General features: G+C 48.8%; 1 pseudogene; it reads right to left on the minus strand.

Moving 5' to 3' along the window:
- The window catches only part of LOC121847654, a 2,170-nt pseudogene extending 1,486 nt beyond the window's left edge, over window positions 1-684 (minus strand).
- Between the last annotated feature and the right edge of the window lie 14,015 nt (window positions 685-14,699).

Below are 14,699 nucleotides of genomic sequence, written 5' to 3' on the forward strand. Positions count from 1 at the left end.
CTGCTGCTGCTGCTGCTGCTGCTGCTGCTGCTGCTGCTGCTGCTGCTGCTGCTGCTGCTGCTGCTGCTGCTGCTGCTGCTGCTGCTGCTGCTGCTGCTGCTGCTGCTGCTGCTGCTGCTGCTGCTGCTGCTGCTGCTGCTGCTGCTGCTGCTGCTGCTGCTGCTGCTGCTGCTGCTGCTGCTGCTGCTGCTGCTGCTGCTGCTGCTGCTGCTGCTGCTGCTGCTGCTGCTGCTGCTGCTGCTGCTGCTGCTGCTGCTGCTGCTGCTGCTGCTGCTGCTGCTGCTGCTGCTGCTGCTGCTGCTGCTGCTGCTGCTGCTGCTGCTGCTGCTGCTGCTGCTGCTGCTGCTGCTGCTGCTGCTGCCTGCTGCTGCTGCTGCGCTGCTGCTGCTGCTGCTGCTGCTGCTGCTGCTGCTGCTGCTGCTGCTGCTGCTGCTGCTGCTGCTGCTGCTGCTGCTGCTGCTGCTGCTGCTGCTGCTGCTGCTGCTGCTGCTGCTGCTGCTGCTGCTGCTGCTGCTGCTGCTGCTGCTGCTGCTGCTGCTGCTGCTGCTGCTGCTGCTGCTGCTGCTGCTGCTGCTGCTGCTGCTGCTGCTGCTGCTGCTGCTGCTGCTGCTGCTGCTGCTGCTGCTGCTGCTGCTGCTGCTGCTGCTGCTGCTGCTGCTGCTGCTGCTGCTGCTGCTGCTGCTGCTGCTGCTGCTGCTGCTGCTGCTGCTGCTGCTGCTGCTGCTGCTGCTGCTGCTGCTGCTGCTGCTGCTGCTGCTGCTGCTGCTGCTGCTGCTGCTGCTGCTGCTGCTGCTGCTGCTGCTGCTGCTGCTGCTGCTGCTGCTGCTGCTGCTGCTGCTGCTGCTGCTGCTGCTGCTGCTGCCGCTGCTGCTGCTGCTGCTGCTGCTGCTGCTGCTGCTGCTGCTGCTGCTGCTGCTGCTGCTGCTGCTGCTGCTGCGTGCTGCTGCTGCTGCTGCTGCTGCTGCTGCTGCTGCTGCTGCTGCTGCTGCTGCTGCTGCTGCTGCTGCTGCTGCTGCTGCTGCTGCGCTGCTGCTGCTGCTGCTGCTGCTGCTGCTGCTGCTGCTGCTGCTGCTGCTGCTGCTGCTGCTGCTGCTGCTGCTGCTGCTGCGCTGCTGCTGCTGCTGCTGCTGCTGCTGCGCTGCTGCTGCTGCTGCTGCTGCTGCTGCTGCTGCTGCTGCTGCTGCTGCTGCTGCTGCTGCTGCTGCTGCTGCTGCTGCTGCTCACGCTGCTGCTGCTGCTGCTGCTGCTGCTGCTGCTGCTGCTGCTGCTGCTGCTGCTGCTGCCACTGCTGCTGCTGCTGCTGCTGCTGCTGCTGCTGCTGCTGCTGCTGCACTGCTGCTGCTGCTGCTGCTGCTGCTGCTGCTGCTGCTGCTGCTGCTGCCCTGCTGCTGCTGCTGCTGCTGCTGCTCTGCTGCTGCGCCTGCACTGCTGCTGCTGCCCTGCTGCTGCTGCTGCTGCTGCTGCTGCTGCTGCTGCTGCTGTTGTGCTGCTGCTGCGCTGCTGCTGCTGCTGCTGCTGCTGCTGCTGCTGCTGCCGTGCTGCTGCTGCGCTGCTAGGCGCTGCTGCTGCTGCCTGCTGCTGCTGCTGCCTGCTGCTGCTGCCTGGTTGCTGCTGCTGCCGCTGCTGCTGCCGTGCTGCTGCCGCTGCTGCTGCTGCTGCTGCTGCTGCTGCCATGCTGCTGCGCTGCTGTGCTGCTGCCGTGCTGCCTGCTGCTGCTGCTGCTGCTGCTGCTGCCGTGCTGCTGCCGTGCTGCTGCTGCTGCCTGCTGCTGCTGCTGCTGCTGCCGCTGCTGCTGTGCTGCTGCTGCTGCTGCCTGCTGCTGCTGCTGCTGCTGCTGTGCTGCTGCTGCTGCTGCTGCTGCTGCTGCTGCTGCTGCCGTGCTGCCGCCGCTGCTGCTGCTGCCGTGCTGCTGCCGCTGCTGCCTGCTGCTGCGCTGCTGCTGCGTGCTGCTGCGCTGCTGCTGCTGCTGCTGCCGCCTGCTGCGCTGCTGCTGCCGCTGCTGCTGCAATCGTACTCGCTGCTGCTGCTGCTGCTGCTGCTGCTGCTGCTGCTGCCGTGCTGCTGCGCTGCTGCTGCCATGCTGCTGCCTGCGCTGCTGCTGCGTGCTGCTGCTGCTGCTGCTGCTGCTGGTTGCTGCCGCTGCTGCTGCTGCTGCTGCTGCTGCTGCTGCTGCTGCCTGCTGCTGCTGCCTGCTGCTGCTGCCTGCTGCTGCTGCTGCTGCTGCTGCTGCCTGCTGCTGCTGCCACTGCTGCTGCTGCTGCCTGCTGGCCGCTGCTGCTGCTGCCTGCTGCTGCTGCTGCTGCTGCTGCCTGCTGCTGCTGCTGCTGCTGCGTGCTGCTGCCGCTGCTGCTGCTGCTGCGCTGCTGCCGCTGCTGCTGCTGCCGTGCTGCCGCTGCCGTGCTGACTGCTGCTGCTGCCGCTGCTGCGCTGCTGCTGCTGCGCTGCTGCTGCGCTGCTGCACTGCTGCTGCCGCGCTGCTGCGTTGCTGCTGCACTGCCGCCGTGCTGCTGCTGCACTGCCGCCGCTACTGCTGCTGCCGTGCTGCTGCCGCACTGCTGCTGCCGTGCTGCTGCCTGCCTGGCCATGCTGCTGCACTGCTGCTGCCATGCACCTGCCCACTACTGCCATACTGCTACCATACCCTGTTCAAAGACACTTCAATATGTTGTCTTGCCTATTCACCCTCTGAATGACACACATACACAATCCATGTCTCAATTGTCTCAGGCTTAAGAATCCTTCTTTAACTTGTCTGCTTCCCTTCATCTTCACTGATTGAAGTGGGTTTAACATCTGACATCCAATAAGGGATCATATCTTTCAGCTGGACTCACCTGGTCAGTCTGTCATGGAGAGAGCAGGTGTTCCTAATGTTTTTGTACACTCTGTGTATAGTGCTATTTGAGACGTAACACTGTTTTACTGTAGTCTGTATTTACTGTAGTCTGTATTTACTGTAGTCTGTATTTTTACTGTGTTTGCACGGCCTCTCCTTCTAAATGACTTATGGTATCAAGCCAACGGTCAGGTCAATGTACGGAACCAATCTGTGTTTTACTTCCCTTCCTGACTATCTTCCTCTTTTCCCCTCCGGCCTTGTTTTCCCTTTTTGCTTACTATGATTTACTCTGCTGTGGTTACAGTGGCTGTGGTTACCGTGGCTGTGGTTACCGTGGCTGTGTTTACCGTGGCTGTGGTTACCGTGGCTGTGGTTGATTTACTCTACCGTGGCTGTGTTTACCGTGGCTGTGGTTGATTTACTCTACCGTGGCTGTGGTTCATTTACTCTACCGTGGCTGTGGTTACAGTGGCTGTGGTTACAGTGGCTGTGGTTACCATGGCTGTGGTTACTGTGGCTGTGGTTGATTTACTCTACCGTGGCTGTGTTTACCGTGGCTGTGGTTGATTTACTCTACCGTGGCTGTGGTTGATTTACTCTACCGTGGCTGTGGTTACCGTGGCTGTGGTTGATTTACTCTACCGTGGCTGTGGTTGATTTACTTTACCGTGGCTGTGGTTGATTTACTCTACCGTGGCTGTGGTTGATTTACTCTACCGTGGCTGTGGTTGATTTACTTTACCGTGGCTGTGGTTGATTTACTCTACCGTGGCTGTGGTTGATTTACTTTACCGTGGCTGTGGTTGATTTACTTTACCGTGGCTGTGGTTGATTTACTTTACCGTGGCTGTGGTTGATTTACTCTACCGTGGCTGTGGTTACCGTGGCTGTGGTTGATTTACTCTACCGTGGCTGTGGTTACCGTGGCTGTGGTTGATTTACTCTCCCGTGGCTGTGGTTACCGTGGCTGTGGTTGATTTACTCTCCCGTGGCTGTGGTTACCGTGGCTGTGGTTGATTTACTCTCCCGTGGCTGTGGTTACCGTGGCTGTGGTTGATTTACTCCACCGTGGCTGTGGTTACCGTGGCTGTGGTTGATTTACTTTACCGTGGCTGTGGTTGATTTACTCTACCGTGGCTGTGGTTACCGTGGCTGTGGTTACCGTGGCTGTGGTTAATTTACTTTACCGTGGCTGTGGTTAATTTACTTTACCGTGGCTGTGGTTAATTTTCTTTACCGTGGCTGTGGTTAATTTACTTTACCGTGGGTGTGGTTACTGTGGCTGTGGTTAATTTACTTTACCGTGGCTGTGGTTAATTTACTTTACCGTGGCTGTGGTTACCGTGGCTGTGGTTAATTTATTTTACCGTGGCTGTGGTTAATTTACTTTACCGTGGCTGTGGTTAATTTACTTTACCGTGGCTGTGGTTACCGTGGCTGTGGTTGATTTACTCTAGCGTGGCTGTGGTTAATTTACTTTACCATGACTGTGGTTAATTTACTTTACCGTGGCTGTGGTGTATTATATACCATCTCCTGCCATTGTGGCCTTGAACAAGGCATAACGCCCCACAAAGTAAAATACTGCACTCATTGGTTTCAACTGCTGTGCACCCTGATCAGCTGCGTGTCGGCCATTTGCGGTTGTACCTGAGGGCCGGTTGAACATTATTTTAGGACATTGGACATGATGACATTAATACATGCTAATAGCTGAATAGTTGATCCTTAAAAGTCAGTTGAAACACCAATTTATCAATCTTAGTAACATAATAAAAACATCCCCATCAAGAGAGATGTTTGTTTTGTATATGGGCTGCGTCTCCATCCACCACATCCGCTTACGGTAGACTTCCTCATCTGTGGTGCAAGGTGGCCGAGCTACAGCTGTGTTCGTCAGACCATGAGACACACAAACTCTCTGGAAGGGGAGACTCTTACAAATACTATTGTGTTCTCCATTTTACTCTACGACCCCCGACAAGTATCATGGGACATATGTGAAAGTAACCCATACAAACCGCCCACAAACGGTTAGATTTTTTAGGGTAAAGTAGCTAGATAACCAGCCAAAGTACACTGTTTTGAATTGGCTTTTTAGTTAATCTGTATATAATAATTGTACCTGCTGTGCAAATTTCTTTCTCTGTCTCTCATGCTCTGTCTCTGTCTCTCATGCTCTGTCTCTGTCTCTCATGCTCTGTCTCTGTCTCTCATGCTCTGTCTCTCATGCTCTGTCTCTCATGCTCTGTCTGTCTCTCATGCTCTGTCTCTCATGCTCTGTCTCACATGATCTGTCTCTGTCTCTCATGCTCTGTCTCTCATGCTCTGTCTCTGTCTCTCATGCTCTGTCTCTCATGCTCTGTCTCTGTCTCTCATGCTCTGTCTCTCATGCTCTGTCTCTGTCTCTCATGCTCTGTCTCTCATGCTCTGTCTCTGTCTCTCATGCTCTGTCTCTGTCTCTCATGCTCTGTCTCTCATGCTCTGTCTCTGTCTCTCATGCTCTGTCTCTGTCTCTCATGCTCTGTCTCTCATGCTCTGTCTCTGTCTCTCATGCTCTGTCTCTCATGCTCTGTCTCTCATGCTCTGTCTCTCATGCTCTGTCTCTCATGCTCTGTCTCTCATGCTCTGTCTCTCATGCTCTGTCTCTCATGCTCTGTCTCTCATGCTCTGTCTCTCATGCTCTGTCTCTCATGCTCGGTGAAAGTAATCCATACAAACCGCCCACAAACGGTTAGATTTATTTAGGGTAAAGTAGCTAGATAACCAGCCAAAGTACACTGTTTTGAATTGGCTTTTTAGTTAGTCTGTATATTTATAATTTTTCCTGCTGTGCAAATTTCTTTCTCTGTCACTAATGCTCTGTCTCTGTCTCTAATGCTCTGTCTCTAATGCTCTGTCCTGTCTCTGATATCTGTCCCTGTCTCTAATGCTCTGTCACTAATAATCTGTCTCTGTCTCTGATATCTGTCCTGTCTCTAATGCTCTGTCCTGTCTCTAATGCTCTGTCTCTAATGCTCTGTCTCTGTCACTATAATGCTCTGTCTCTGTCTCTAATGTCTGTCTCTGTCTCTGATGCTCTGTCTGTCTCTAATGTCTGTCTCTAATGCTCTGTCTCTGTCTCTAATGCTCTGTCTCTAATGCTCTGTCTCTAATGCTCTGTCTCTGTATGTCTGTCTCTAATGCTCTGTCTCTAATGCTCTGTCTCTAATGCTCTGTCTCTGTCTCTAATGCTCTGTCTCTAATGCTCTGTCTCTCTTGTTATGTCTCTCTTGTTATGTCTCTCTTGCTCTGTCTCTCATGCTCTGTCTCTAATGCTCTGTCTCTAATGCTCTGTCTCTAATGCTCTGTCTCTGTCTCTCATGCTCTGTCTCTCATGCTCTGTCTCTAATGCTCTGTCTCTAATGCTCTGTCTCTAATTTCTGTCTCTAATGCTCTGTCTCTAATGCTCTGTCTCTAATGCTCTGTCTCTAATGCTCTGTCTGTCTTGTTATGTCTCTCTTGTTATGTCTCCTCTAATGCTCTGTCTCTAATGCTCTGTCTCTGTCTCTCATGCTCTGTCTCTAATGCTCTGTCTCTAATGCTCTGTCTCTAATGCTCTGTCTCTAATGTCTGTCTCTAATGCTCTGTCTCTAATGCTCTGTCTCTGTCTCTAATGCTCTGTCTCTAATGCTCTGTCTCTGATGCTCTGTCTCTAATGCTCTGTCTCTGATGTCTGTCCTGTCTCTAATGCTCTGTCCTGTCTCTGATGTTTGTCACTAATGTCTGTCTCTGTCTCTAATGCTCTGTCTCTCATGTCTAATGTCTCTAATGCTCTGTCTCTAATGCTCTGTCTCTAATGCTCTGTCTCTAAATGCTCTGTCTCTCTGATGTCTGTCTCTGTCTCTGTCTCCTAATGCTCTGTCTCTCTTGTTATGTCTCTCTTGTTATGTCTCTAATGCTCTGTCTCTAAAATGCTCTGTCTCTGTCTCTCATGCTCTGTCTCTAATGTCTGTCTCTAATGCTCTGTCTCTCTAATGCTCTGTCTCTTGTCTGTCTCTAATGTCTGTCTCTAATGCTCTGTCTCTAATGCTCTGTCTCTGATGTCTGTCGTTTGTCTCTGTCTAATGCTCTGTCTCTAATGTCTGTCTCTAATGTCTCTGTCTCTGTCTGTCCCTGTCTCTAATGTCTGTCCCTGTCTCTGATGTCTGTCACTAATGCTCTGTCTCTGTCTCTGATGTCTGTCCTGTCTCTAATGCTCTGTCCGATGTCTCTAATGCTCTGTCTCTAATGTTTGTCTCTCTTGCTCTGTCTCTGTCTACTAATGTCTCTGTCTCTACTGCTCTGTCTTATGTCTCTGATGTCTGTCTCTAATGTCTGTCTCTAATGCTCTGTCTCTAATGCTCTGTCTCTCTTGCTCTGTCTCTTGCTCTGTCTCTAATGCTCTGTCTCTAATGCTCTGTCTCTAATGCTCTGTCTCTAATGCTCTGTCTCCTAATGTCTGTCTCTCTTGTCTGTCTCTAATGCTCTGTCTCTAATGCTCTGTCTCTAATGCTCTGTCTCTAATCTCTGTCTCTCTTTGCTCTGTCTCTAATGCTCTGTCTCTAATGCTCTGTCTCTAATGCTCTGTCTCCTGATGTCTGTCTCTCTTGCTCTGTCTCTAATGTCTGTCTCTTGTTTGTATGTTTGTCTTCTTGTTTGTCTCTGTCTCTCTAATGCTCTGTCTTTAATGTCTCTATGTTTGTCTCTAAAGTCTCTTTTAATACTTTGTCTCTCTTGCTCTGTCTCTAATGTCATGTCTCTAATGTCTGTCTCTAATGTTTGTCTCTCTTGTCTCTGTCTGTCTTAATGTCTGTCTCTTGTCTGTCTCTTGTTCTGTCTCTTTTGTCTGTCATGTTTGTCTCTAGTATGTAATGTCTCTCTCTAATGTCTTCTCTAATGCTCTGTCTCTAATCTGTCTGTCTCTGTCTTGCTCTGTCTCTAATGCTCTGTCTCTAATGTCTGTCTCTGTCTGTCTCTGATGTCTGTCTCTCTTGCTCTGTCTCTAATGTCTGTCTCTAATGTCTGTCTCTAATGTCTGTCTCTCTTGCTCTGTCTCTAATGCTCTGTCTCTCTTGCTCTGTCTCTCTTGCTCTGTCTCTAATGCTCTGTCTCTAATCTCTGTCTCTAATTAATCTGTCTCTCTTGCTCTGTCTCTTGATATATGTCTCTATGCTCTGTCTCTCATGCTCTGTCTGTCTCTCATGTCTGTCTCTAATGTCTGTCTCTCATTATCTGTCTCCTAATGTCTGTCTCCTAATGCTCTGTCTCTAATCGGTATGCTTTGTCTGTCTCTCTTGCTCTGTCTCTAATGCTCTGTCTCTTGTATTGTCTTGCTCTGTCTCTCTAATGCTCTGTCTCTAATGCTCTGTCTCTGTTTGTCTCTGTCTCTCTTGCTCTGTCTCTCATGGTTATGTCACTCTTACTCTGGCTCTCTGGCTCTCTGTCTCTCTGGCTCTCTGTCTCTCTGGCTCTCTTTGTCTCTCTGTCTCTCTGGTTCTCTGGCTTCTGTCTCTCGAATTTCTGTCTCTCTTATCTGTCTGTGTCTTGCTGGTTCTCTGGTTTTCGAATATGTGTATTTTGTTTTCTGCGAATATGGTTTTGTGTATGCTTTGAATATGGCTTGTCTGAGAATATGTTTTAACCAATTTGCGATGTATGGAATATGTTTCCTTGTCTTCTTCTGGTTAAATTGAATATGGAATATGGATGTATGTCTTCTGCATATGACGGGAATATGCGTGTATGTGTGACATGCGGTATGTGCATGTGCGATGCGGGAATATGGCACGCTATGCGTATGTGTCGAATATGCGGTATGTGATGTATTTGATGTACTGCATGTGCTGAATATCTGTCTGGTCATGCTGATATGATGTATGCAGAATATGCAGAATATGTGAATATGGTGATATGAGAATATGCGAATATGCGGAATATGGCGATATGCGAATATGTGAGATATGCGGAATATGCGATATGCGGAATATGCGGAATATGTAGATATGCTGGAATATGCGGAATATGTGAATATGCGGATATGCGAATATGTAGAATATGCGAATATGCAGAATATGCGGGAATATGCGAATATGCAGAATATGCGAATATGTGCAATATGCGAATATGCAGTATGCGAATATGCGAATATGCGAATATGTGAATATGCGAATATGCGAATATGTAGATATGCGGGAATATGCGAATATGCGGAATATGCGAATATGCGAATATATATGCGAATATGCGAATATCTCTGAATATGGCTCTCTGAATCTCTCGCTCTCTGAATATCTCTGGCTCTCTGGCTTTCTTGCTCTCTGGCTCTCTTGCTCTCTGGCTCTCTGGCTCTCTGGCTCTCTGGCTCTCTGGCTCTCTTGCTCTCTGGCTCTCTGGCTCTCTCGCTCTCTCGCTCTCCATAGGTGTAAGACTCTGATACAGTTCTGATCAGAGTAGACTAATTGTTTGATATAGTGATTTTTTTTGCGTGACTTTTTATTTTTACTTGTCCATTCAGACAATTTTTAAATCTATATTCTTCTTGTCCGACCATTTTGTTTGTTTGTTTTTACTTGCCCAAGGCAAGCATTTTATGTCAATCCCTGTCAGTCAAGTGTTCACCAACAAGTCTATTACTAACCCATTGTGCTTTAGTGACACACTTGAGAAAAGGGGAATTTGAGACTGTGTTGTCATTTAAAAAATGTCCTGACCTGCACCTGATGATGTTAGAATTCATTCTGTAGTGCCAGGAGTTATTCCTCATCAGGTAAACTATTCATTACGCTGTCTGTCCGTTCTCTTTCTCTCTCAAGAGTCTGTGTGGCTCACGTCAACATTAAGACAAGTCATTCAAGTACTTAGGGCTCCTAAGGCACTCCATCTCAGTGTTAGAGCTGTCGCTACGGACCCTGGTTCGATCTCGGGCTGTATCACAAACGGCCGTGTTCGGGAGTCCCATAGGGACTGGCCCAGTGCCATCCGGGGGAGGCTGTCATTGTAAAATCAAAAATCAAATTTACCAACCAATATCTCTCTTTCTCCTCTCCTCTCCAGACTGTCTCTCTGCCGGGTCAGGGTGGTCGTCCTGAGTCTCCTGTCTACACTAACCTGCAGGAGCTGAAGATCTCTGGGACCAGCCTGCCCCCGACCCCTCCAACTTCCCACAGCATGTCCTGGGGGACTGGGAGGCCACAAGGTCTGTACTACTACCGTCATAGATTGTGTAGCTTCGCTATCGTCTCTGTGCGTCCCAAATGGAACCCTATCACATATTTAGTGCACTACAGGGCCCTTATGGCTCTGGTCAAAGTAGTGCACTAAATGGGGAGTAGGGTGCCATTTGTGAATGATTCTATATGATGTTGTCTGATCTGTGTTTGTCATTTTACTGTTTTTCACCACGAGCCGAAGACAAATGTCAATTTGATGAAATGTTGTAATGGACAAAGATTTTGAATTCCATTTGAAGGACCAGAGCGGCAGACCGTTCTACTTCAACCGTTCCACCCAGGAGAGGACATGGAAACCTCCCGAGCCAGAGACGCCAGTAGTGGCAGCAGCCGGGGGGAATCCCACAGCAATAGCACTGGGAGACGGAGGTATGTACTGGGACATGTGTTGAAACACACACACTTACTCAAACACACACACACACACGCTCGCGCACACACACACGCTCGCACACACACTTACTCAAACACACACGCTCGCACACACACTTGCTCAAACACACACGCTCGCACACACACTTACTCAAACACACACGCTCGCACACACACACACACACACACACTTACTCAAACACACACACGCTCACACACACACACACACTGCGCTCGCACATACACTTACTCAAACACACACGCTCGCACACACACGCACATGGACACTTACTCAAACACACACACACTTACTCAACACACACACACTTACTCAAACACACACACACACACTTACTCAAACACACACACACACACACACTTACTCAAACACACACACAAGCACACACACACACACACACTTACTCGAACACACACTTAGGTACAGAAACAAGCAAATTCAAACACATTTATGAAAAGTCATGAGGTGTACGTGCTTCTGGCAGGATCACAGTACATTTTGTTCTCTAGAATGATGATAATAGCACCACACTGCCACCTTGTGGCCACATGCAGTCGGTGCTCCTCAAACTGTGAAACTGGTCCCATCCTCATTAGTTTGCTGTTACTGCAGCAGTACATGTTTGTATTCTGCAGTATCCTCTGTCTGGCCACACCCAGTAACCGTGTTCAGACTGAGTCGGGTGCTTCGATGTTCCTGCCGTCTTCAACTCTCTGTGCTTCACACCCCTGGGTTCAAATACTATTTGAAGTCATTTAAAAAAAAATTTTTTTACCTGTGCTTGATTTAATTTTCCTGGCGTAATGCACTTTATGGGAAACTCCACTCAAAATACAATCTCTTGACATTTTCTTCATTTATCCAGTGATGATAAAACCCACAAGTGTTTTGCATGTCAGCAGTCAAGGTTTTAAGATATCGGACTTTCAAGAAGTGAAGTGTCACCGATCACATCCTCGTGAAGAAGAAGACATGCAGCACATTTTGGGACTGTATCCGTGGACTAATGAAGAAAATACCAAAAATATTTTTAAGCTGAGTTTTTGAGCGGAGTTTTCCTTTAAAGGGGGACTTCAGGCCTCCCGTGACGGATCATCTAAACATCTAGGCCTCGTTTCCCAGCTGTGATGTAACTTAAAGGGGTACTTCAGGATTTTGGCAATGAGGCCCTTTTATCTTCCTCCCCAGAGTCAGATGAACTTGTGGATACAATTTGTATGTCTCTGTGACCAGTACGAAGCCAGTTAAAGGGGCCTCATTGCCAACATCCCAGACGAGAACAGATGTTCCAGTATTTGAACCCAGGACTGGTGCTTTACTGTGTTGTAAATGTCTCGTTCTTAGAGGACTATGATTCATGATGACTGCTGATTGGTGCTTTCTATTCTCTGTGCATACGTAATTCAATGGTGATTGGTCCTTCTCTCGCTCTATTTATCTCTGACCCTCTCTCTCTCCTCCCTCTCTCCCTTTCTCTCTGCCTCTCCCTCTCTGTCCCGTTTCCCTCTCTGTCCCGTTTCCCTCTCTGTCCCGTTTCCCTCCCTCTCTCCCTCTCTGTCCCGTTTCCCTCCCTCTCTGTCCCGTTTCCCTCCCTCCCCCCTCTCTGTCCGTTTCCCTCCCTCTCTCCCCTCTGTCCCGTTTCCCTCCCTCTCTCCCCCTCTGTCCCGTTTCCCTCTGTCCCGTTTCCCTCTGTCCCGTTTCCCTCTCTGTCCCCTTTCTCTCCCTCTCCGTTTCCCTCCCTGTCCCCTTTCTCTCCCTCTCTGTCCCGTTTCCCTCCCTGTCTCTGTCCCGTTTCCCTCTCTCTCCCGTTTCCCTCCCTCTCTCCCTCTCTGTCCCGTTTCCCTCCCTCTCTCCCGTTTCCCTCCCTCTCCCGTTTCCCCCTGTCCGTTTCCCTCCCTTTCCCTCCCTGTCCCGTTTCCCTCCCTCTCTCCCTCTCTGTTTCCCTTTCCCGTTTCCCTCCCTCTCTCCCTCTCTGTCCCGTTTCCCTCTCTGTCCCGTTTCCCTCCCTAATCATAGACGACTCCGCCGCTCTCTCTCTCCCCGTCCTTCCTTCCTCTCCTCTCGCTGTCCATTAGTCCGTTCCAGCCTCTGTTGTTGGAGGACAACTGCCACAGCACGTATTCTAGCCAATCAGACAGCCAGTACGGCTACCCGCCCCGGGGTTGGTCAGAAGAGCTGGATGAGCATGGACACACTCTGTATGTCAGTGATTATACTAATGAGAAGGTACCGGGGTCTCTTTCTGTTGATCTCTCTCTCTGTTGATCTCTCTCTCTCTGATCTATTTCTCTCTGTTGATCTATTTCTCTCTGTTGATCTTTCTCTCTGTTGATCTCTCTCTCTCTATTGATCTCTCTATTGATCTCTCTCTCTCTATTGATCTCTCTCTCTCTATTGATCTCTCTCTCTCTATTGATCTCTCTCTCTTGATCTCTCTCTCTCTTGATCTCTCTCTCTTGATCTCTCTCTCTGTTGATCTCTCTCTCTCTTGATCGCTCAATTTTTCTTGATCGCTCTCTTTCTCTTGGTCTCTCTCTCTTGATCTCTCGATCTCGATCTCTCTCTCTCTTGATCTCTCTCTTGATCTCTCTATCTTGGTCTCTCTCTCTTGATCTCTCTTGCACTCTTGATCTCTCGTGCTCTCTTGATCTCTCGTGCTCTCTTGATCTCTCGTGCTCTCTTGATCTCTCTTGCTCTCTTGATCTCTCTTGCTCTCTTGATCTCGCTTGCTCTCTTGATCTCGCTTGCTCTCTTGATCTCTCTCTATTAGAGGTCGACCGATTAATCGGGATGGCCGATTTAATTAGGGCCGATTTCAAGTTTTTATAACAATCGTGCCGATTTAAACGTTTTTTAAATATTTTTATTTAACTTGGCAAGTCAGTTAAGAACACATTCTTATTTTCAATGACGGCCTACAAGGCGGTGGTTTAACTGCCTGTTCAGGGGCAGAACAACAGATTTTCACCTTGTCAGCTCGGGGGATCCAATCTTGCAACCTTACAGTTAACTAGTCCAACGCAATAACGACCTGCCTCTCTCTCGTTGCACTCCACAAGGAGACTGCCTGTTACGCGAATGCAGTAAGCCAAGGTAAGTTGCTAGCTAGCATTAAACTTATCTTATAAAAAACAATCAATCATAATCACTATTTAACTACACATGGTTGATGATATTACTAGATATTATCTAGCGTGTCCTGAGTTGCAAATAATCTGACTGAGCATACAAGTATCTAAGTATCTGACTGAGGCGGTGGAAGGCAGAAGCAGGCGAGTAAACATTCATTCAAACAGCACTTTTGTGCGTTTTGCCAGCAGCTCTTCGTTGTGCGCCAAGCATTGCGCTGTTTATGACTTCAAGCCTATCAACTCCTGAGATGAGGCTGGTGTAACCGAAGTGAAATGGCTAGCTAGTTAGCGCACGCTAATAGCGTTTCAAACGTCACTCGCTCTGAGCCTGTGGTTGTTTCCCTTGCTCTGCATGGGTAATGCTGCTTCGATGGTGGCTGTTGTCGTTGTGTTGCAGGTTCGAGCCCAGGGAGGAGCGAGGAGAGGGACGTAAGCTATACTGTTACACTGGCAATACTAAAGTGCCTATAAGAACATCTAATAGTCAAAGGTTAATGAAATACAAATGGTATAGAGGGAAATAGTCCTATAATTCCTATAATAACTACAACCTAAAACTTCTTATCTGGGAATATTGAAGACTCATGTTAAAAGAAACCAACAACCAACATGTTCTCATGTTCTGAGCAAGGAACTTAAACGTTAGCTTTCTTACATAGCACATATTGCACTTTTACTTTATTCTCCAACACTTTGTTTTTGCATTATTTAAACCAAATTGAACATGTTTCATTATTTATTTGAGGCTAAATTGATTTGATTTATGTATTATATTAAGTTAAAATAAGTGTTCATTCAGTATTGTTGTAATTTTCATAATTACAAAAACATTTTATAAATCGGCCAATTAATCGGTATCGGCTTTTTGGTCCTCAATAATAGGCATCGGTGTTGAAAAAAACATAATCGGTCGACCTCTACTCTCTATTGATCTTTCTCGATCTCTAACACTAGTGATCTCTCTTGATCGCTCTCTCTCTCTCTCTGATCGCTCTCTTGATCGCTCTCTCTCTTGATCGCTCTCTCTCTCTCTCTCTTGATTGCTCTCTCTATATCTCTCTCTCTTGATCGCTCTCTCTCTTGATCGC

The sequence above is a fragment of the Oncorhynchus tshawytscha genome, linkage group LG10 (genome assembly GCF_018296145.1).
Source record: "Oncorhynchus tshawytscha isolate Ot180627B linkage group LG10, Otsh_v2.0, whole genome shotgun sequence".
Lineage (NCBI taxonomy): Eukaryota > Metazoa > Chordata > Actinopteri > Salmoniformes > Salmonidae > Oncorhynchus > Oncorhynchus tshawytscha.